Consider the following 22,232-nt stretch of genomic DNA (forward strand, 5'->3'; position numbering starts at 1 on the left):
CTGCCAGCCAGACCCCTGCCAACCACACCCTACCAACCACACCCCCTGCCAGTCAGACCCCTGCGAACCACACCCCACCAACCACACCCCCTGCCAGCCAGACCCCTGCCAACCACACCCCCTGCCAGCCAGACCCCTGCCAACCACACCCCCTGCCAGCCAGACCCCTGCCAATCACACCCCACCAACCACACCCCCTGCCAGCCAGACCCCTGCCAATCACACCCCACCAACCACACCCCCTGCCAGCCAGACCCCTGCCAATCACACCCCACCAACCACACCCCCTGCCAGCCAGACCCCTGCGAACCACACCCCCTGCCAGCCAGACCCCTGCCAATCACACCCCACCAACCACACCCCCTGCCAGCCAGACCCCTTCATTTATTCATTCTTGGTCTGCTAATAAAGGCTAAGTTATAACATGAGATGGTTGTAACCTCACTTCATCTGGTAGTTCCTAGTACCCTGTGCGCCTTACCTTGTACCCCATCTGATAGCCCATCACGGCCTGCACCACTCTGCTTACGGGCTATTCATGCCCGTGCCACCTTGTAACACTACGTAAAGTCACCATTGTAACGATACTGTAATGTTACCACTGTAACATTCGCCACAAACATTGTTGCTACCATTGTAATGTTTATGACAATCGACTTGAGAATGGTCCAAGACGGACCGAAACGTCGTCGTCCCTTCACCTTCTAGTTTGTGGTCAACATTATGACAATCGTTACAGTACTGCTGTTATTGTAGAACTATGGTAACACTGTAATGGTGGCTATAACTGATAACCCCATAACTGGATTGATATAACCCACAAAGAACTTGGAAGAGTCTGCCCTCACAACAGAAAATGCTCAGACCAGTTATCAGGCAACCCTTCCTCTTACAAATAACTTTCCGCTCGTATGTGTACTAAGGTTAAAAATTGTCGTAACAGAAAATGGAAGCGGCTCGCGAAAGTGACGTACTGTCCCGTTCTCTGTTTTGGGTCCTCTGGCTCAGTCTGCTAGGTTAGGAATGGACAGTTTAAATTAAAAATTTTCGTGACGTTTTGAAACCTTTGGAGAACTTGCTGTTCTAACTTACCACAGGAGCCAAAACTTGATGTTTGGGGTCCATTGTTACAGGAGCAGAAAGAAATTGATAGTGTATCCTTTCGTCTGATGCCTCTGTTCACCTAGCAGTAAATAGGTACCGGGGAGTCAGATATTTTCTGGGGACTGCATCCCAGGGATAGTCAGTAGTTGGCCAGACATACACAAACATGCACGAATACACGCACGCACGCATGCACACACACACGGATGCACACACACACACGCACACACACACGCATGCACACACACACACGCATGCACACACACACACAACAAGGAGAAGCCCCTGCACTAAATGAGGAGGCGGCAACCTTGGAAACCTTGGAGGAATTTGACCTCACCAGTGATGAGGTCAAAAGGTGTCTGCTGGAGCTAGATGTGACAAAGGCTGTTGGGCCTGATAGAATCTCACCATGGATACTAAAGGAAGGTGCAGAAGCACTAAGTGTGCCACTCCCTATGGTGTATAACAGGTCACTGGAAACAGGAGACTTACCAGAAAGTTGGAAGACAGCTAACGTGGTCCCAATATACAAAAAGGGTGACAGGCAAGAGGCACTGAATTACAGGCCAGTTTCCTTAACTTGTATACCATGCAAGGTGCTGGAGAAGATCGTGAGGAAAAGGCTCGTAGAGCATCTGGAGAGAAATAACTTTGTAACGCACCACCAACATGGGTTCAGAGATGGTAAATCGTGCCTCACAGGTTTAATAGAATTTTATGACCAGGCAACGAAAATTAGGCAGGAAAGAGAAGGGTGGGCCGACTGCATTTTCCTGGATTGCCAAAAAGCCTTTGACACAGTACCCCATAAAAGGCTGTTAAAAAAGTTGGAGCAACAGGCAGGAGTAAAAGGGAAGGTGCTCCAGTGGATAAGGGAGTACTTAAGCAACAGGAAACAGCGAGTAACGGTGAGGGGGAAGACATCAGAGTGGCGAGATGTCACCAGCGGAGTCCCACAGGGCTCAGTACTTGGACCCATCCTGTTTCTAATATATGTGAACGATCTTCCAGAGGGTATAGACTCATTCCTCTCGATGTTTGCTGATGATGCAAAAATTATGAGAAGAATCAAGACGGATGAAGATAGACAGACTACAGGATGACCTGGATAAACTGGAGGAATGGTCTAGAAAATGGCTGCTGAAGTTCAACTCTGGAAAGTGTAAGGTGATGAAATTAGGCGAAGGGAGCAGGAGGCTGAACACAAGGTATCATCTGGGAGGGGAAATCCTGCAAGAATCAAATAGAGAGAAGGATCTGGGGGTTGATATCACACCGAACCTGTCCCCAGAGGCCCACATCAAAAGAATATCATCAGCGGCATATGCTAGACTGGCCAACATAAGAACTGCCTTCAGAAACTTGTGTAAGGAATCTTTCAGAACCCTGTATACCACTTATGTAAGACCAATCCTGGTGTATGCAGCTCCAGCCTGGAGTCCATACCTAGTTAAACACAAGACAAAGTTAGAAAAGATTCAGCGGTATGCCACCAGGCTCGTCCCGGAACTGAGAGGATTGAGCTACGAGGAAAGGCTAAAGGAGCTGAACCTCACATCCCTGGAAAACAGAAGAGTAAGGGGAGACATGATAACCACCTACAAAATTCTCAGGGGAATTGACAGGGTGGACAAAGACAAACTCTTCAGCACGAGTGGGACACGAACAAGGGATCACAGGTGGAAACTTAGTACCCAGATGAGCCACAGAGACGTTAGAAAGAATTTTTTCAGTGTCAGAGTAGTTAATAAATGGAATGCACTAGGAAGTGATGTGGTGGAGGCTGACTCCATACAGTTTCAAATGTAGATATGATAGAGCCCAGTAGGCTCAGGAATCTGTACACCAGTTGATTGACAGTTGAGAGGCGGGACCAAAGAGCCAAAGCTCAACCCCCGTAAGCACAATTAGGTGAGTACAATTAGGTGAGTACGTGCATGCGTGTGTGCGTGCAGGGTAATCTGTACACCTACACCATTTGTCTCCACCAGTTGATTGACAGTTGAGAGGCGGGACCAAAGAGCCAGAGCTCAACCCCCGCAAGCACAACTAGGTGAGTACACACGCAATGGCAAAATCCCAGGGAGGATTGATTGGGGAACCAATCCATAACTGTCTGCCTCTTTTCACCCAGCAGCAAATGGGGACCTGGGAGTAAAACCGATTGGCTGGTTGTGTTTAGAGTGAGTGAGTGAGTGAGTGAGTGAGTGAGTGAGTGAGTGAGTGAGTGAGTGAGAGAGTGGGTGAGTGAGTGAGTGAGTGAGTGAGTGAGTGAGTGAGTGAGTGAGTGAGTGAGTGAGTGGGTGAGTGAGTGAGTGAGTGAGTGAGTGAGTGAGTGAGTGAGTGAGTGAGTGAGTGAGTGAGTGAGAGAGTGGGTGAGTGGGTGAGTGAGTGGGTGAGTGAGTGAGTGAGTGAGTGAGTGAGTGAGTGAGAGAGTGGGTGAGTGAGTGAGTGAGTGAGTGAGTGAGTGAGTGAGTGAGTGAGTGAGTGAGTGAGTGAGTGAGTGAGTGAGTGAGTGAGAGAGTGGGTGAGTGGGTGAGTGAGTGGGTGAGTGGGTGAGTGAGTGAGTGAGTGAGTGAGTGAGTGAGTGAGTGAGTGAGTGAGTGAGTGAGTGAGTGAGTGAGTGAGTGAGAGAGTGGGTGAGTGGGTGAGTGAGTGGGTGAGTGAGTGAGTGAGTGAGTGAGTGAGTGAGTGAGTGAGTGAGTGAGTGAGTGAGTGAGTGAGTGAGTGAGTGAGTGAGAGAGAGGGAGAGAGACACACACACTGGAGGAGTGAGAGTTGGAGGAGGCGGTGTATGAGGAGGGTGGCCAGGCAGACCAGAGCCTAATTATTACTACCAAGGTCAGGCAGGCCCTGAGTGTGTGCCCCGCGCCACCACCCTCACCCTCCACCACTCCACCCTCAACTCCTTCCAGGACTCCATCTAAGACGTCCAACAGTCTCTCAAGGGAAGGGAGGACTCCATCTAAGACGTCCAGCAGTCTCTCAAGGGGAGAGGGACTCCATCTAAGACGTCCAGCAGTCTCTCACGGGGAGAGGGACTCCATCTAAGACGTCCAGCAGTCTCTCAAGGGGAGACGGACTCTATCTAAGACGTCCAGCAGTCTCTCAAGAGGAGACGGACTCCATCTAAGACGACCAGCAGTCTCTCAAGGGGAAACGGACTCCATCTAAGACGTCCAGCAGTCTCTCAAGAGGAGACGGACTCTATCTAAGACGTCCAGAAGTCTCTCAAGGGGAGACGGACTCTATCTAAGACGTCCAGCAGTCTCTCAAGAGGAGACGGACTCCATCTAAGACGTCCAGCAGTCTCTCAAGGGGAGACGGACTCCATCTAAGACGTCCAGCAGTCTCTCAAGAGGAGACGGACTCTATCTAAGACGTCCAGCAGTCTCTCAAGGGGAGACGGACTCTATCTAAGACGTCCAGCAGTCTCTCAAGGGGAGACGGACTCCATCTAAGACGTCCAGCAGTCTCTCAGGGGGAGACGGACTCCATCTAAGACGTCCAGCAGTCTCTCAAGGGGAGAGGGACTCTATCTAAGACGTCCAGCAGTCTCTCAAGGGAAGACGGACTCCATCTAAAACGTCCAGCAGTCTCTCAGGGGGAGACGGACTCCATCTAAGACGTCCAGCAGTCTCTCAAGGGGAGAGGGACTCTATCTAAGACGTCCAGCAGTCTCTCAAGGGAAGACGGACTCCATCTAAAACGTCCAGCAGTCTCTCAAGGGGAGACGGACTCCATCTTAGACTCGCTATACTTCTCCCAAAAGGAGAAGTACATCTTGCTGGCTGCTAAGGAAAGAGTCCGTCCCTAAGACATCCTTCAGTGCCATATAGGACGTAAACTTCACCTACCATTTCCTCTTGGCATATCCTGATCCTCGAGAGAGGAATTTTGTCCAGGATTCTTTGCAGGTTGACGAAGAGCTCTTTGTGAGAGACGGAGCCCAAGAGACGTTAGGTGAGTCCTCGTGACGGTCTTATGTAGGATTCCGAAGATGTGGTGCAAATTTGTTAAGTTTGATCAATATAGAATTTCTTGGGGGATCTAAAGGGTAGTTTGAAGAAGTGGATGTGTTAGGAGAAGGTGAAGTGGATATAATAATAATAATAATAATAATAATAATAATAATAATAATAATAATAATAATAATAATAATAATAATAATAATAATAATAATATTTTATTTACAAGGTACAATGGGTTGGTGAGATTACACTAGAGTGATATTTGTACATTCATGCAAAGCCAGTAACACACATAGTCGGGCAGGTCCTTAATCTATCATATCAGGTAAGGTGAAAAAGCACATTGTTGCAAGGTTTTGAACCAACCATATAATTTGACAGAGGTGATTACACTGGTAAAGATTAAGTACTTAATTAGTCTTAAGTACTAATATTGGGGAAGTGGGTGGTACAAGAACAGTGTGAGTGTGAAGCACAAGGTAGGAAACTATGAGGATGATATTAGGTACTTTTTGGTTTCAATTTTGAACAGGGCAGAGGTTGGACAGTTGTTTTAATTCATCAGGGAGTGAGTTCCAGAGATTGGGCCATTTAGTCTGACTCTGGGGATATCAAAGATATATTTATTTCTGGTGTGGTGCTCATGGGTGCTATATTACACATATCAAGGAAAAGTTTCAGATCAAGATTAGCATTTAGGCACAAGGTTTTGTACATGTACATAACACATGAGAATGTGTGGAGTGCATGTTTAGCATGTTAAGGGACTTAAACAGAGGGGCTGTGTGTTGTCTGAAGGCAAAGTTTCTTATAGTTCTAATAGCAGATTTTTGCTGAGTGATGATAGGCTTGAGGATATTTACAGTGGTTGAAACCCATGCACAGATACCGTATGTAAGATAGGGATAGATTAGTGCGTAGTATAATGGGAGGAGAGCAGAGTGGGGGACATAATATCTGATTTTATAAAGTATACCAACCGTTTTTTGCGATTTTTTTGTCTATGTGTTGTATATGGGTGGTGAAGTTGAGTCTCTTGGCTATGTATTGACCAAGGAACTTCCCTTCATTTTTATTGGTAATGTTAACATTGTCTATCTGAAGTTGAATCTGATTTGATGATTTACTGCCAAATGTTAGAAACATTTGGCAAATCATTGATGTATATAAGAAATAGGAGAGATCCCAAGATACTGCCCTGTGGCACCCCTACTGTCAATGGTAAAGTGTGGACAGGTTAGGATATTGATGGTTACATACTGGTGTCTGTCACTGATATAGAAACGAATATAGTCCAGAGCAAGGCCTCAGATACCATAGTAGTGAAGTTTAAGAGGTAGTTATGGTTTACAGTATCAAAGGCCTTTCTCAGGTCAATGCAGAGGTCAATTGGGAACTAATTTTTGTCAAGGGCTGAGTAGATTATATTAAACAGACTAATAATGGCATCGTTCGTACTCTTTTGAAAACGGAAGCCAAACTGGCAGGGACTTAATGTGGTAAGTTTTACAAAATTAGGAATAGAGCTGTTTGTAATTAGTTTTTCAAATATTTTTGAAAGTATAGGTAGATTTGATATTGGATTGCTCGTTTAAGAAAGCTAAACGTACGTTTTATAATCATATCCCCAAAGCTAAACCAGAAATTAGAAACTCATTGGTGGTACCTTATGATACCTAGTTGATACCTGGATGATGGGGTTCTGGGAGTTTTTCTACTCCCCAAGCCCTGCCCGAGGCCAGGCTTGACTTGTGAGAGTTTGGTCCACCAGGCTGTTGCTTGGAGCGGCCCGCAGGCCCACATATACCTGGATGATGGGGTTCTGGGAGTTTTTCTACTCCCCAAGCCCGGCCCGAGGCCAGGCTTGACTTGTGAGAGTTTGGTCCATTAGAGATCCATTTGATCCATGAGAGATTATGATCCATTAGAGATCCATTTGATCCATGAGAGATTATGTGGTAGAAGTAGATCCATTTGATCCATGAGAGATTATGTGGTAGAAGTAGATCCATTTGATCCATGAGAGATTATGTGGTAGAAGTAGATCCATTTGATCCATGAGAGATTATGTGGTAGAAGTAGATCCATTTGATCCATGAGAGATTATGTGGTAGAAGTAGATCCATTTGATCCATGAGAGATTATGTGGTAGAAGTAGAAAAACTTCCCTTGATTTTTAAGAACCTTAATATCAATTTGGTGTTCAATAATAGTACGATCAAGTCCAAGTCAATACAACACTTCCCTGGTAGAGCAGGTTGTGTGTATTCGATGCCCTGCGATGGTTGTGAGTCTGGGTACCTTGGACAAACAGGAAAGTCTTTACAATTGCGGTTGTCACAACATGCTTATAGTATTAGAACTGCCCAATATTCGATGCCCTGCAATGGTTGTGAGTCTGGGTACCTTGGACAAACAGGAAAGTCCTTACAATTGCGGTTGTCACAATATGCTTATAGTATTAGAACTGCCCAATATTCGATGCCCTGCGATGGTTGTGAGTCTGTGTGCCTTGGACAAACAGGAAAGTCTTTACAATTGCGGTTGTCACAACATGCTTATAGTATTAGAACTGCCCAATATTCGATGCCCTGCGATGGTTGTAAGTCTGGGTACCTTGGACAAACAGGAAAGTCCTTACAATTGCGGTTGTCACAACATGCTTATAGTATTAGAACTGCCCAATATTCGATGCCCTGCAATGATTGTGAGTCTGTGTGCCTTGGACAAACAGGAAAGTCCTTACAATTGCGGTTGTCACAACATGCTTATAGTATTAGAACTGCCCAATATTCGATGCCCTGCAATGATTGTGAGTCTGTGTGCCTTGGACAAACAGGAAAGTCCTTACAATTGCGGTTGTCACAACATGCTTATAGTATTAGAACTGCCCAATATTCGATGCCCTGCAATGGTTGTGAGTCTGGGTACCTTGGACAAACAGGAAAGTCCTTACAATTGCGGTTGTCACAACATGCTTATAGTATTAGAACTGCCCAATATTCGATGCCCTGCGATGGTTGTGAGTCTGGGTACCTTGGACAAACAGGAAAGTCCTTACAATTGCGGTTGTCACAACATGCTTATAGTATTAGAACTGCCCAATATTCGATGCCCTGCGATGGTTGTGAGTCTGTGTACCTTGGACAAACAGGAAACCCGCCAAACACACACCGAAACTACGACGTTGGTACAACGTTGGAACAAGTTTTAACACCACCTAACCAGTTATAACAACCAATATATCAAGTTGTAACAACGTTCCAATACGTCATAAACACATTAAGCCAAGATGTAACAACTTTATTACAAGTTGTTACAAGCGGAAAATAGAGACAGTTTCAGTTTGTGTTTCCAGGGAAGTCTTTACAATTGCGGTTGTCACAACATGCTTATAGTATTACAACTGCCCAAACGTCTGGAGCCGGTCGGCCGAGCGGACAGCACGCGGGACTTGTGATCCTGTGGTCCTGGGTTCGATCCCAGGCGCCGGCGAGAAACATTGGGCAGAGTTTCTTTCACCCTATGCCCCTGTTACCTAGCAGTAAATAGGTACCTGGGTGTTAGTCAGCTGTCATGGGCTGCTTCCTGGGGGTGGAGGCCTGGTCGAAGACCGGGCCGCGGGGACACTAAAGCCCCGAAATCATCTCAAGATAATCTCAAGATAATCAAGATAATCTCAAGATAATCTCAAGATAATCTAGTGCTTTGTATCTACACACAAGTCTATATGATCACACTATTAATTGGGAAGGAGCGAAATTGCCAATTGCAGCAGTTTCGTGGAATGGAATTTGATTGAGTCTGTCCTAATCCGTCAGTGTCCAAATCTTCTCAATGTTAGTACTGGTATGTACAAACTTGACCCATTTTTAGGTTACAATATTGCACAACAGTTTAAGAAAAAACTCTGATAGGGAGAGTTACATTGTCTCATAACAATATGATAATCAAATAATGTCTCTGTTCAATGAGGTTTTTTGTTTAATCTTTCATACTTATTCTCTGACCGCTTGTTCCTTCTGACCGTTCTAAGCTAATCTATACCTGAACAAATCCACAAGGGCCGTGACGAGGATTCGAACTTGCGTCCGGGAGCATCCCAGACACTGCCTTAATCGACTGAGATTCGCAGGTTCGAATCCTCGTCACGGCCCTTGTGGATTTGTTCATTTGATGCACAACGTTAGTGTGATCTCTGTGTGTAATGTATACCTGTCTCTGGGTAAATCTTTCCCCGGGGGGGGGGGAGGGGGTCAGGTTCCAGCTGCTGGCCTCCACCTTCCCTCTCTTTCTCTCGGTCAATCTGGTGTTGACAACGGCTTTAATAGGCCGAAACGTTCATCCCCCCTTTCCCATTTTTCTGTGGACATATAATATATATACTTCTCTGAGTACTCTTTATTTTCTTCTCCGAGGTTATGGGTCCCTCGAGGGAGAAGGATCGTCGCCGGACTACTCATTCATGTGACCTTGACCTTACGACCTTCAACTCTGACACACTTAAGATATGATCTAAGACTCTAAGTTATGGCTAATGATGCCTGGAGTAATGGCTGGAATCTCGTGAGTGTTGGAAGTGATCAATGGCTGGAGGAAATGTTAAGAGTTTGAGTAGAGGCAGGACCAAAGAGTCGAAGCTCAACCTCCCATGCACAACTAGGTGAGTACAAGAGCCACCTCTGGCCACCATCCCAGCATCACCAGTTATCCCCAACGTCACGAAACTGTCTCCCCAACGTCACGAAACTGTCTCCCCAACGTCACGAAACTGTCTCCCCAACGTCACGAAACTGTCTCCCCAACGTCACGAAACTGTCTCCCCAACGTCACGAAACTGTCTCCCCAACGTCACGAAACTGTCTCCCCAACGTCACGAAACTGTCTCCCCAACGTCACGAAACTGTCTCCCCAACGTCACGAAACTGTCTCCCCAACGTCGCCAAACTGTCGGACTAAAGTGGCCCCTTATCCTAACCTCGTAGCCTGGTGGATAGCGAGCAGGACTCGTAATTCTGTGGCGCGGGTTCGATTCCCGCACGAGGCAGAAACAAATGGGCAAAGTTTCTTTCACCCTGAATGCCCCTGATACCTAGCAGTAAATAGGTACCTGGGTGTTAGTCAGCTGTCACGGGCTGCTTCCTGGGGGTGGAGGCCTGGTCAAAGACCGGGCCGCGGGGACACTAAAAAAAAAAAGCCCCGAAATCAACTCAAGATAACCTCAAGATAACCTACCAGAGGACCCAAAACAGAAAACGGGACAGTACGTCAATTTCGCCAGCCGCTTCCATTTTCTAGTACGACAATTTATGGCCTTAGGGGAAAGTATACGTCAAAATGCGACGCTCTATTAGGAGGCCGAGTTGTACCACCCAAAACCTACACCCACATTAACATCATAACCTCATAGTGATGTACCATACCTCATTGTGACGCACCATACCTCATTGTGACGCACCATACCTCATAGTGACATACCATACCTCATAGTGACGCACCATACCTCATTGTGACGTACCGTACCTCATAGTGACGTACCGTACCTCATAGTGACGCACCATACCTCATAGTGACGTACCATACCTCATAGTGACGTACCATACCTCATAGTGACGTACCATACCTCATAGTGACGTACCATACCTCATAGTGACGTACCATACCTCATAGTGACGTACCATACCTCATGCACACCACATATTCAACACAACATGTCTACCTGTGGTTAGGTTGGGTTGGGTTGGGTAGTGAGGTTACGGTCTGTTTTGGTCCAAAGCTAGCGATGATGTAGAGGGAGGTCTGGTCGGAGACCGGGCCGCGGGACCTTTGATCCTCGGAGCCTCCACAAGGTACATAGAGAAACACATATACTTTTCTCAGGTCTTATACACCGTTCTCAGACCTGAAGACTTGGGTCTTATACACCGTTCTCAGACCTGAAGACTTGGGTCTTATACATCGTTCTCAGACCTGAAGACTTGGGTCTTATACACCGCTCTCAGACCTGATGACTTGGGTCTTATACACCGTTCTCAGACCTGAAGACTTGGGTCTTATACACCGTTCTCAGACCTGAAGACTTGGGTCTTATACACCGTTCTCAGACCTGAAGACTTGGGTCTTATACACCGTTCTCAGACCTGAAGACTTGGGTCTTATACACCGTTCTCAGACTTGAAGACTTGGGTCTTATACACCGTTCTCAGACTTGAAGACTTGGGTCTTATACACCGTTCTCAGACCAGAAGACTTGGGTCTTATACACCGTTCTCAGACCTGAAGACTTGGGTCTTCTACACTGTTCTCAGACCTGAAGACTTGGGTCTTATACATCGTTCTCAGACCTGAAGACTTGGGTCTTATACATCGTTCTCAGACCTGAAGACTTGGCGACGCCCGCGGGCAACTGCCACTCCCGCCATCTTGAACTCATACTCGTTAATATGGTAAGGAAAAAAGCAATTGGAATTAACAATACGACCATCTGAGCAATAACAAATGAGGTTGTGAGGGGAAATAGTGAGGGGAAGGAGCGAAGGATGAGGTGGGTGACTAGTGAGGGGCGAAGTGGTGAGGGTTGGAGGTGGAGTGTGAGTGAGGGGAAGCCATGAGGGGAATTGTGTGTTTGAGATCAAATAAAATGAGGTTGTGTTTGGGGCGACGGCAAATGTGGCTTTCTGTTCTGGTCTAGTTATTACGGATCGCGAGTTCGACTCCCGCTGAGGAAGCAGAGTTGCCATGAATTTGAGTTTTTTTTTTTATATATAATTTCCGAAGTAGAGACAAATCGCCACTCGCTTGGTCCACTTATATCCTGCCTCGCCAGTGGTTTGGTCTGGGGTCGAGTCCTGGTGCCAGATTCACGAAGCAGTTACGCAAGCACTTACGCACCTGTACATCTTTTCTCAATCTTTGGCGGCTTTGTTTACAATTATTAAACAGTTAATGAGCTCCGAAGCACCAGGAGGCTGTTTATAACAATAACAACAGTTGATTGGCAAGTTTTCATGCTTATAAACTGTTTAATAAATGTAAACAAAGCCGTCAAAGATTGAGAAAAGATGTACAGGTTCGTAAGTGCTTGCGTAACTGCTTCGTGAATCTGGCCCCAGCAGGATAAGTCTTAACATGAGGACAGGGAAGGGATAACTCTCAGCCCGCTAGTAGGAGTCAGAAACCTCTGTACTTTTTTATTTTTAAATTTTGCCCCGAGGGGCGAGTTTATTGGGCAGCGGCACTCATCTTGTGAGTGGACACACCGCCATAGTGACAGTATTGGGCAGCGGCACTCATCTTGTGAGTGGACACACCGCCATAGTGACAGTATTGGGCAGCGCCACTCATCTTGTGAGTGGACACACCGCCATAGTGACAGTATTGGGCAGCGCCACTCATCTTGTGAGTGGACACACCGCCATAGTGACAGTATTGGGCAGCGCCACTCATCTTGTGAGTGGACACACCGCCATAGTGACAGTATTGGGCAGCGCCACTCATCTTGTGAGTGGACACACCGCCATAGTGACAGTATTGGGCAGCGCCACTCATCTTGTGAGTGGACACACCGCCATAGTGACAGTATTGGGCAGCGCCACTCATCTTGTGAGTGGACACACCGCCATAGTGACAGTATTGGGCAGCGCCACTCATCTTGTGAGTGGACACACCGCCATAGTGACAGTATTGGGCAGCGCCACTCATCTTGTGAGTGGACACACCGCCATAGTGACAGTATTGGGCAGCGCCACTCATCTTGTGAGTGGACACACCGCCATAGTGACAGTATTGGGCAGCGCCACTCATCTTGTGAGTGGACACACCGCCATAGCAGCATGTACAACACTCCCCAATAGGAAGAAAACCCGCTGGGTTGTTCATCCTGTCACTTGTACCCAGACACAGCTGGAGGGAGTTCGACGGACCTTCCCCCTCCCAGGATGCAAGACACAACAGCTCTCTAAATCCCCAGGTGCCTATTTACACGCAGCTCAACAAATGCATCGTCTATTATACCCGCCTTTTTTTAATTAATGACCTACTTTACTTACACCCAATCCGCTCGTTAATTAATGAGCTTAGCTTACACACTTAATTATTAGTCTTCCGCCTAGAAATTGACAAGAAAATACACATTAGTTTCTACCAGTTTTCCACTTGGGCTAGACGGTAGAGCGACGGTCTCGCTTCATGCAGGTCGGCGTTCAATCCCCCGACCGTCCACAAGTGGTTGGGCACCATTCCTTCCTCCACGTCCCATCCCAAATCCTTTTCCTGGCCCCTTCCAAGGGCTATATAGTCGAAATGGCTTGGCGCTTTCCCTTGATAATTGGATGAAGAGCTGCCTACGGATTTCACAGTTTTAAGCTGTGGTCACTGGTGGTTGTGGTGTGGTCACTGGTGGTTGTGGTGTGGTCACTGGTGGCTGTGGTGTGGTCACTGGTGGTGTGGTCACTGGTGGTTGTGGTGTGGTCACTGGTGGTTGTGGTGTGGTCACTGGTGGTTGTGGTGTGGTCACTGGTGGTGTGGTCACTGGTGGTTGTGGTGTGGTCACTGGTGGTTGTGGTGTGGTCACTGGTGGTGTGGTCACTGGTGGTTGTGGTGTGGTCACTGGTGGTGTGGTCACTGGTGGTTGTGGTGTGGTCACTGGTGGTGTGGTCACTGGTGGTTGTGGTCACTGGTGGTTGTGGTGTGGTCACTTGTAGATGTGGTGTGGTCACTGGTGGTTGTGGTGTGGTCACTGGTGGCTGTGGTGTGGTCACTGGGGGTTGTGGTGTGGTCACTGGGGGTTGTGGTGTGGTCACTGGTGGTTGTGGTGTGGTCACTGGTGGCTGTGGTGTGGTCACTGGTGGTTGTGGTGTGGTCACTGGTGGTTGTGGTGTGGTCACTGGTGGTTGTGGTGTGGTCACTGGTGGTTGTGGTGTGGTCACTGGTGGCTGTGGTGTGGTCACTGGTGGTTGTGGTGTGGTCACTGGTGGTTGTGGTGTGGTCACTGGTGGTTGTGGTGTGGTCACTGGTGGCTGTGGTGTGGTCACTGGTGGTTGTGGTGTGGTCACTGGTGGTTGTGATGTGGTCACTGGTGGCTGTGGTGTGGTCACTGGTGGTTGTGATGTGGTCACTGGTGGTTGTGGTGTGGTCACTGGTGGTTGTGGTGTTGTCACTGGTGGTTGTGGTGTGGTCACTGGTGGTTGTGAACTATTCATTTTCGTCCCTCATATTCACTGAACATTTACACGGAGTAATGAGGCGTGAAGAACCTGTCCGGGGATCGAACCCGGGACCATCCGGTTGTGAAGCGACAGCTGGTAAACTTGCTGGGTTTACTGGAGACTAGATGAGAAGAATGAGGTGTTTGAAGTGAGGTTAGGAGGTAGTCAGGACCTGAAATGATGAACTGCAGAAGGGGGTTGGTGCTTCTAGCTAGAGGGAGAGATGGTGAGTGAGGGGATGGTGAGTGAGGGGATGGTGAGTGAGGGGATAGTGAGTGAGGGGATGGTGAGTGAGGGGATGGTGAGTGAAGGGATAGTGAGTGAGGGGATGGTGAGTGAGGGGATGGTGTGTGAGGGGATAGTGAGGCGCCCCGTGTGAAGACTGGAGGGTGAGGGCGTAGTGAGGGGAGAGGTGCGTACTCAGGGGAGCGGGTGAGGGAGAGGGTGAGAAAGAGAGGGAACAAGAGGGGAGGTGGTGAAAGCTCAAGTGAGGAGGGGGGGGAGGGAGGATGTGAGGAAGGGGGGGTGAGGGGTGAGGGACGATGAATACAGCAAGGGGCCGAGGAGGGGTGCGTGGGGGGGGGGAGTATCGGGGGGAGGGGTTCAGGAGGAAGGGGTGTGAGGGTGAGGGACCGGGGTGAGAGGGACCGGGGTGAGAGGGACAGGGTGAGAGGGACCGGGGGTGAGGGACCGGGGTGAGAGGGACCAGGGTGAGGGACCGGGGGTGAGGGACCGGGGTGAGAGGGACCGGGGTGAGAGGGACCGGGGTGAGAGGGACCGGGGGTGAGGGACCGGGGTGAGAGGGACCGGGGTGAAGGAGGGAGGGAGGCAGCTGGTGGACGGGGTGTGGGGAGCCATGAGTCAGTCAGGGCTGGTGGTGGTGGTGGTGGTCACGTGGGCTTCACTACACTTTCTGCGCAGTCAGAACCAGCGCGTACCTTACCCTACTGCGCAGCTCCCCCTCTTACACCACCACCTCTCCTGCTGCTGCTGCTCCTGCTGCTGCTGCAACAGCAGGAGCTGGTTGTGCCACTACGAGATAATGTTTACCTAACAATGACTACGAGAGACAAGTATTGCTCAGTATTCCCCCTCCCCGTCACTAAACTACTAACTGTTGTTTCATTCAACCTTAATGACGTTTGAGTCGTGTAGGCCTTAAAGTTGTGCACGAAAGTGGCTTTCGTATATTTTTTTTCCAATATATTCCGCTTGTTGACCAGCCGTACGAATATTTCCATACATTTCTTCAACTGATCTGCATTTCCAGACTCCACCTGTGTCCCTTTCATCTGGTTCTTGTCCACCTTGTCAAGTCCTCAAGGTATCTTGTATGTTGCGATCATGTCCCCTCATGTTTCTTCTCTCTTCCAGGGTTGAGATTCAGTTTTCTGAACTTGTTCTCGTAGTTATTTCCTCCGTGGCGAAGTGGTTACACATTCGCCTGGCGTTTCGCAAGCGCTTTGGCCCGGGTTCGTATCCTGGCCGAGGAGGATTTACTGGGCGTCAATACTTAATTGTAGCCTCTGTTTACCTTTGTATCTTTCCATTTCGTGTAGATATGGTGTAGATACTTCCTGGTCTCTCTTCTCCCTTTCCCATCTTCATTACTATACACCTGTCGGGGGTTGAACTCTAGCAACCATTCGTCCTTTGGAGTTTGTCAAGGTCTTCCTGTAATTTTCTGCACTTTCCTAAGGTTTTAGGTTTCTTACTAGTTTTTGCATCACTCGCAAAAAATGACAGATATATAAGCTTGTTCTTTCCGTTACTTCATTCGCATAAATAACGGATAGTAATGGCTCCAGATGCGAGGCTTGGGGGATCCCACTTGTAACATGTCTGACTATGGTCCTGTGTTATGTCTCCCAGGTACCTCTGTCTCCCAGGTACCTCTGTCTCCCAGGTACCTCTGTCTCCCAGGTACCCCTGTCTCCCAGGTACCCCTGTCTCCCAGGTACCCCTGTCCCAAGCTATTTTTCTACACTGTACACCAGCTTTCCATTAGCAAGTATCAAATGCTTATTTAACCACTTGAAGAAGATGCAATCTACTCAGAATTCTTTTTCCTGACGTATCTTAGCAACTTTGTCAAGTCTGTCAGGCATGACTTTTCACTTTTTTGAGATATATACAAGAGTTGTTACATTCTTGTAGAGCCACTAGTTCGCGTAGCGTTTCGGACAGGTCCCTGGAATACGATCCCTTGCCGCGAAGAATCGTTTTTTTCATCCAAGTACACATTTTACTGTTGCGTTAAACAGAGGCTATAGTTAAGGAATTGCGCCTAGTAAATCCTCCCCGGCCAGGATACGAACCCATGACATAGCGCTCGCGGAACGCCAGGCGAGTGTCTTACCACTACACCACGGAGACTTCTAAATTTATGTTGCTATCCTCTCTGGGTTCTCCATTATTGTGATAACCTATTGTCTAACATATTGCAAGCAATGCGTGTCAGTGGTACAGCTCTATAATTTAATGAATCCTGTTTGTACTCCTATTTAATATTGGGGATTACATTCGTCTTTTTCTAGATATCTGAGAGATCTCCAGTCTTGAGTGTTTTATTCTACATATAGGTTAATAATTGTAAACAAAGCTGCCAAAGATTGAGAAAAGATGTACATGTTCGTAAGTGCTTGCGTAACTGCTTCGTAAATCTGGCCCCAGGTCTCACCACAACACAGTGTGACAGTTCCCCTGCCGTTGTTGTTGTTGTTTAAGATTCGCTACTCAGAACAATAAGTTCCAGTAGCACGGGCTATGGTGAGCCCGTATTCGCCTGCCATAAACACATCTATATAAAGCCCATTACTCGCGCGCCTCACTCTAGGCCACGCTTGTAATGACCAGGGGCCAGATTCACGAAAGTACTTACGCAAGCACTTACGAACCCGTACATCTTTCCTCAATCTTTGACGGCTTTGTTTACAATTGTTAAACAGTTAATGAGCTCCGAAGCGCCAGGAGGCTGTTTATAACAATAACAACAGTTGAATGGGAAATTTTCATGCTTGTAAACTGTTTAATAAATGTAACCAAAGCCGTCAAAGATTGAGGAAAGATGTACACGTTCGTAAGTGCTTGCGTAAGTGTTTTCGTGAATCTGGCCCCAGGTTCGTAAGTGCTTGCGTAACTGCTTCGTGAATCTGGCCCCAGGTTCGTAAGTGCTTGCGTAACTGCTTCATGAATCTGGCCCCAGGTTCGTAAGTGCTTGCGTAAGTGTTTTCGTGAATCTGGCCCCAGGTTCGTAAGTGAGAATGTAAACATTTGTGCGCATTCATAGTTAAACGAATTATAAATACAGGGCGGCCAAAGATAGACGTTTTAACATGGGAGTTAATTAAAAGTTAAATATATAATATTTAGGCTGAATGGCCGCCCTAAATGATAAAATGCCGTGCGAGGGGCAGGTATCAATAGCAATTAACATATATTAAGGGAGAAATGTGTTAATGATTAATTATCTGTGTGGCCGTGTCACCTCCATGGGATAACTGATCAACCAGGCTGTGATTCATACGTCAGGCTGCGCGCAGCCGCGTCCAACAGCCTGATTGACCAGTCCAGCAACAAAGAGGCCTGATCGAGGACCGGGCCGCGGGGACGTCGAGCCCCGAAATCATCGCACGGTAATCACGAGGTGAGGTAGGTGTCAGGGCTAGGTACCTGGGGCCAGATTCACGAAAGCACTTACGCAATCAGTACTTACGAACGTGTACATCTTTCCTCAATCTTTGACGGCTTTGGTTACATTTATTAAACAGTTTACAAGCATGAAAACTTCCCATTCAACTGTTGTTATTGTTATAAACAGCCTCCTGGTGCTTCGGAGCTCATTAACTGTTTAATAATTGTAAACAAAGCCGCCAAAGATTGAGAAAAGATGTACAGGTTCGTAAATGTTTGCGTAACTGCTTTCGTGAATCTAGCCCCTGGAGCGACAGCTGACTCCGTAACTGTTTTGGCGGTTCTACAAACGAACAAATCCAATCAATCCACCCAACCAATCAAGGCCGACGCATAACGTCAATATTGCGGTGGTTTATACCTCGGACGCAGGTTCGAATCCTCGTCACGGCCCTTGTGGATTTGTTCGCGGTGCTTTAATATTTAGTAATGTGTCGCATAGTTAGGCGAGAGGACATGCTGGCAGCACCCAGGTGGGTTGTGTCGCTATATATGTCCTCAGTCCTATGTGCTTGCAGGGTGAAAGAAACTCTACCCATTTGTCTCTGCCGGCGCCGGGAATCGAACCCCGGGCCACAGGATTATGAGTACCACGCGCTGTCCACTCAGCTACCAGACCTCCCTAGGGGAGGGGGGGGGGTCATCCCCCAACTAGGTGTGTGCTCATCTATGCTTGCGGGGGTTGAGCTTTGGCTCTTTAGCCCCGCCTTTTGACCATCATTTGTTCAATACAGTGACACTTTTCACAATTTTTCATATCTTAATAACATTTAAAACTGTATATGGGGCTGGCTTGGACCACTTCCTCATCTTGTCCGTTCCACTTATGTACGATTCATAGACAGAAAAAGTTCTTTCTGACGTCTCTACTACTCATCTGTGTTATTAGAAGGTTAGCTTTCATTTTATTCTCGGGAATGGGACCCGGGCTCCCTGAGAAATGGACTGACACTGGCAGACAAGGTGGGCGACAGGGAACCACCCAGCACTGGTGGTGGTGGTGTTGTTATAGATTCAGCTACTCCGAACAAGTTCCAAGTAGCACGGGCTATGGTGAGCCCGTAACTTACCTGGCAGAGGAACGGGGCAAGTAGCACGGGCTATGGTGAGCCCGTAACTTACCTGGCACCGGAGCGGGGCCAGTAGCACGGGCTATGGTGAGCCCGTAACTTACCTGGCAGAGGAGCGGGGCCAGTAGCACGGGCTATGGTGAGCCCGTAACTTACCTGGCAGAGGAGCGGTGCTGCAGCACTGGTGGCCACGGTGCTCGCCTCACCTCACCACACTACACAGCCATCGGCTAAAATCTGGGAGAAAAATGCGAGTGATGTTTCCCAGTGAATGGGCGCACTAGATGCGTTTTGTCTGGCGTACTACTACTACTACTCTCTCCTGGGGCGCCCTTACCCCCCCCCTCCCCCCCCCTCCCTCCCCCCCGGCACCCACCCTCACTCAGAAAGAAATATTGACAAACACTGTAAAATGCCCGGGTACTGTACCCGATACAGGAAGAGCGCTTCCTTCAGGACATAGCTCCCCAGGCAAGGTAGGGAGGCACAATCAGAGAACCCCCGCATTCATCGACTTGAGAATGGTCCAGGACGGACCGAAACGTCGTCGTCCCTTCAACTTCTAGTGTGTGGTCTGGTCAACACAATCAGAGAACACTGTATGAACATCAGAGGTCCACGGTTGTTCAATGTCCTCCCCGCAAATATAAGAAATGCCGCTGGAACAAAAGTGGGCTTCTTCAAGAATAAACTGAACAATTTTCTAAATGAAGTGCCTGACCCATCGGGCTGCAATGGATATGTAAACCTTGGGATGAAGAATTCAATTTATTTATTATGCACCCCATGCCCATCCCGTGGGCGCTGGTGTAAAGGATTACAGAGGCAAATAATCGGTTCAGGAACTGAATCCTCTAGTTCGTTTAGCTAAGCAAATAACAATCTTATTATCTTATTAAACGCTAGTTACGTAATTATTAATGTTATATGAAGAAGAACTCCTAGAACACATTCCCAGTAACCCTTTCAAGGTATTAAAGTTCTTCTACTTGTGGACCAGCATTTGCGTGTCTACCGAAAATCTGTCAATGGTATCTGATGCCATTAGCTAATGAAGGAGAGCCAGCGAGCCATTTTCAAGAAATCCATATGCTGGTAATTATTATTTTCAGTCATTCATTAAGAGGTGTTGTACATGCTGCTATGGCGGTGTGTCCACTCACAAGATGAGTGCCGCTGCCCAATACTGTCACTATGGCGGTGTGTCCACTCACAAGATGAGTGCCGCTGCCCAATACTGTCACTATGGCGGTGTGTCCACTCACAAGATGAGTGGCGCTGCCCAATACTGTCACTATGGCGGTGTGTCCACTCACAAGATGAGTGGCGCTGCCCAATACTGTCACTATGGCGGTGTGTCCACTCACAAGATGAGTGGCGCTGCCCAATACTGTCACTATGGCGGTGTGTCCACTCACAAGATGAGTGGCGCTGCCCAATACTGTCACTATGGCGGTGTGTCCACTCACAGGATGAGTGGCGCTGCCCAATACTGTCACTATGGCGGTGTGTCCACTCACAAGATGAGTGCCGCTGCCCAATACTGTCACTATGGTGGTGTGTCCACTCACAAGATGAGTGCCGCTGCCCAATACTGTCACTATGGCGGTGTGTCCACTCACAGGATGAGTGGCGCTGCCCAATACTGTCACTATGGCGGTGTGTCCACTCACAAGATGAGTGCCGCTGCCCAATACTGTCACTATGGAGGTGTGTCCACTCACAAGATGAGTGCCGCTGCCCAATACTGTCACTATGGCGGTGTGTCCACTCACAAGATGAGTGCCGCTGCCCAATACTGTCACTATGGCGGTGTGTCCACTCACAAGATGAGTGCCGCTGCCCAATACTGTCACTATGGCGGTGTGTCCACTCACAAGATGAGTGCCGCTGCCCAATACTGTCACTATGGCGGTGTGTCCACTCACAAGATGAGTGCCGCTGCCCAATACTGTCACTATGGCGGTGTGTCCACTCACAAGATGAGTGCCGCTGCCCAATACTGTCACTATGGCGGTGTGTCCACTCACAAGATGAGTGGCGCTGCCCAATACTGTCACTATGGCGGTGTGTCCACTCACAAGATGAGTGGCGCTGCCCAATACTGTCACTATGGCGGTGTGTCCACTCACAAGATGAGTGCCGCTGCCCAATACTGTCACTATGGCGGTGTGTTCACTCACAAGATGAGTGCCGCTGCCCAATACTGTCACTATGGCGGTATGTCCACTCACAAGATGAGTGCCGCTGCCCAATACTGTCACTATGGCGGTGTGTCCACTCACAGGATGAGTGCCGCTGCCCAATACTGTCACTATGGCGGTGTGTCCACTCACAAGATGAGTGGCGCTGCCCAATACTGTCACTATGGTGGTGTGTCCACTCACAAGATGAGTGACGCTGCCCAATACTGTCACTATGGCGGTGTGTCCACTCACAAGATGAGTGGCGCTGCCCAATACTGTCACTATGGTGGTGTGTCCACTCACAAGATGAGTGGCGCTGCCCAATACTGTCACTATGGCGGTGTGTCCACTCACAGGATGAGTGCCGCTGCCCAATACTGTCACTATGGCGGTGTGTCCACTCACAAGATGAGTGGCGCTGCCCAATACTGTCACTATGGCGGTGTGTCCACTCACAAGATGAGTGGCGCTGCCCAATACTGTCACTATGGCGGTGTGTCCACTCACAAGATGAGTGCCGCTGCCCAATACTGTCACTATGGCGGTGTGTCCACTCACAAGATGAGTGGCGCTGCCCAATACTGTCACTATGGCGGTGTGTCCACTCACAAGGTGAGTGCCGCTGCCCAATACTGTCACTATGGCGGTGTGTCCACTCACAAGATGAGTTCCGCTGCCCAGTACTGTCACTATGGCGGTGTGTCCACTCACAAGATGAGTGCCGCTGCCCAATACTGTCACTATGGCGGTGTGTCCACTCACAAGATGAGTGGCGCTGCCCAATACTGTCACTATGGCGGTGTGTCCACTCACAAGGTGAGTGCCGCTGCCCAATACTGTCACTATGGCGGTGTGTCCACTCACAAGATGAGTTCCGCTGCCCAGTACTGTCACTATGGCGGTGTGTCCACTCACAAGATGAGTGCCGCTGCCCAATACTGTCACTATGGCGGTGTGTCCACTCACAAGATGAGTGGCGCTGCCCAATACTGTCACTAT

General features: G+C 48.4%; 1 protein-coding gene across 1 annotated transcript in view; it reads left to right on the plus strand.

The window, feature by feature from the left end:
- LOC123751376 (mucin-4-like) overlaps positions 1–22,232 on the plus strand; it is a 52,934-nt gene that overhangs the window by 20,424 nt on the left and 10,278 nt on the right. The gene's annotated exons all lie outside the window — the stretch shown is intronic.

This window comes from Procambarus clarkii, chromosome 81, assembly GCF_040958095.1.
Source record: "Procambarus clarkii isolate CNS0578487 chromosome 81, FALCON_Pclarkii_2.0, whole genome shotgun sequence".
Lineage (NCBI taxonomy): Eukaryota > Metazoa > Arthropoda > Malacostraca > Decapoda > Cambaridae > Procambarus > Procambarus clarkii.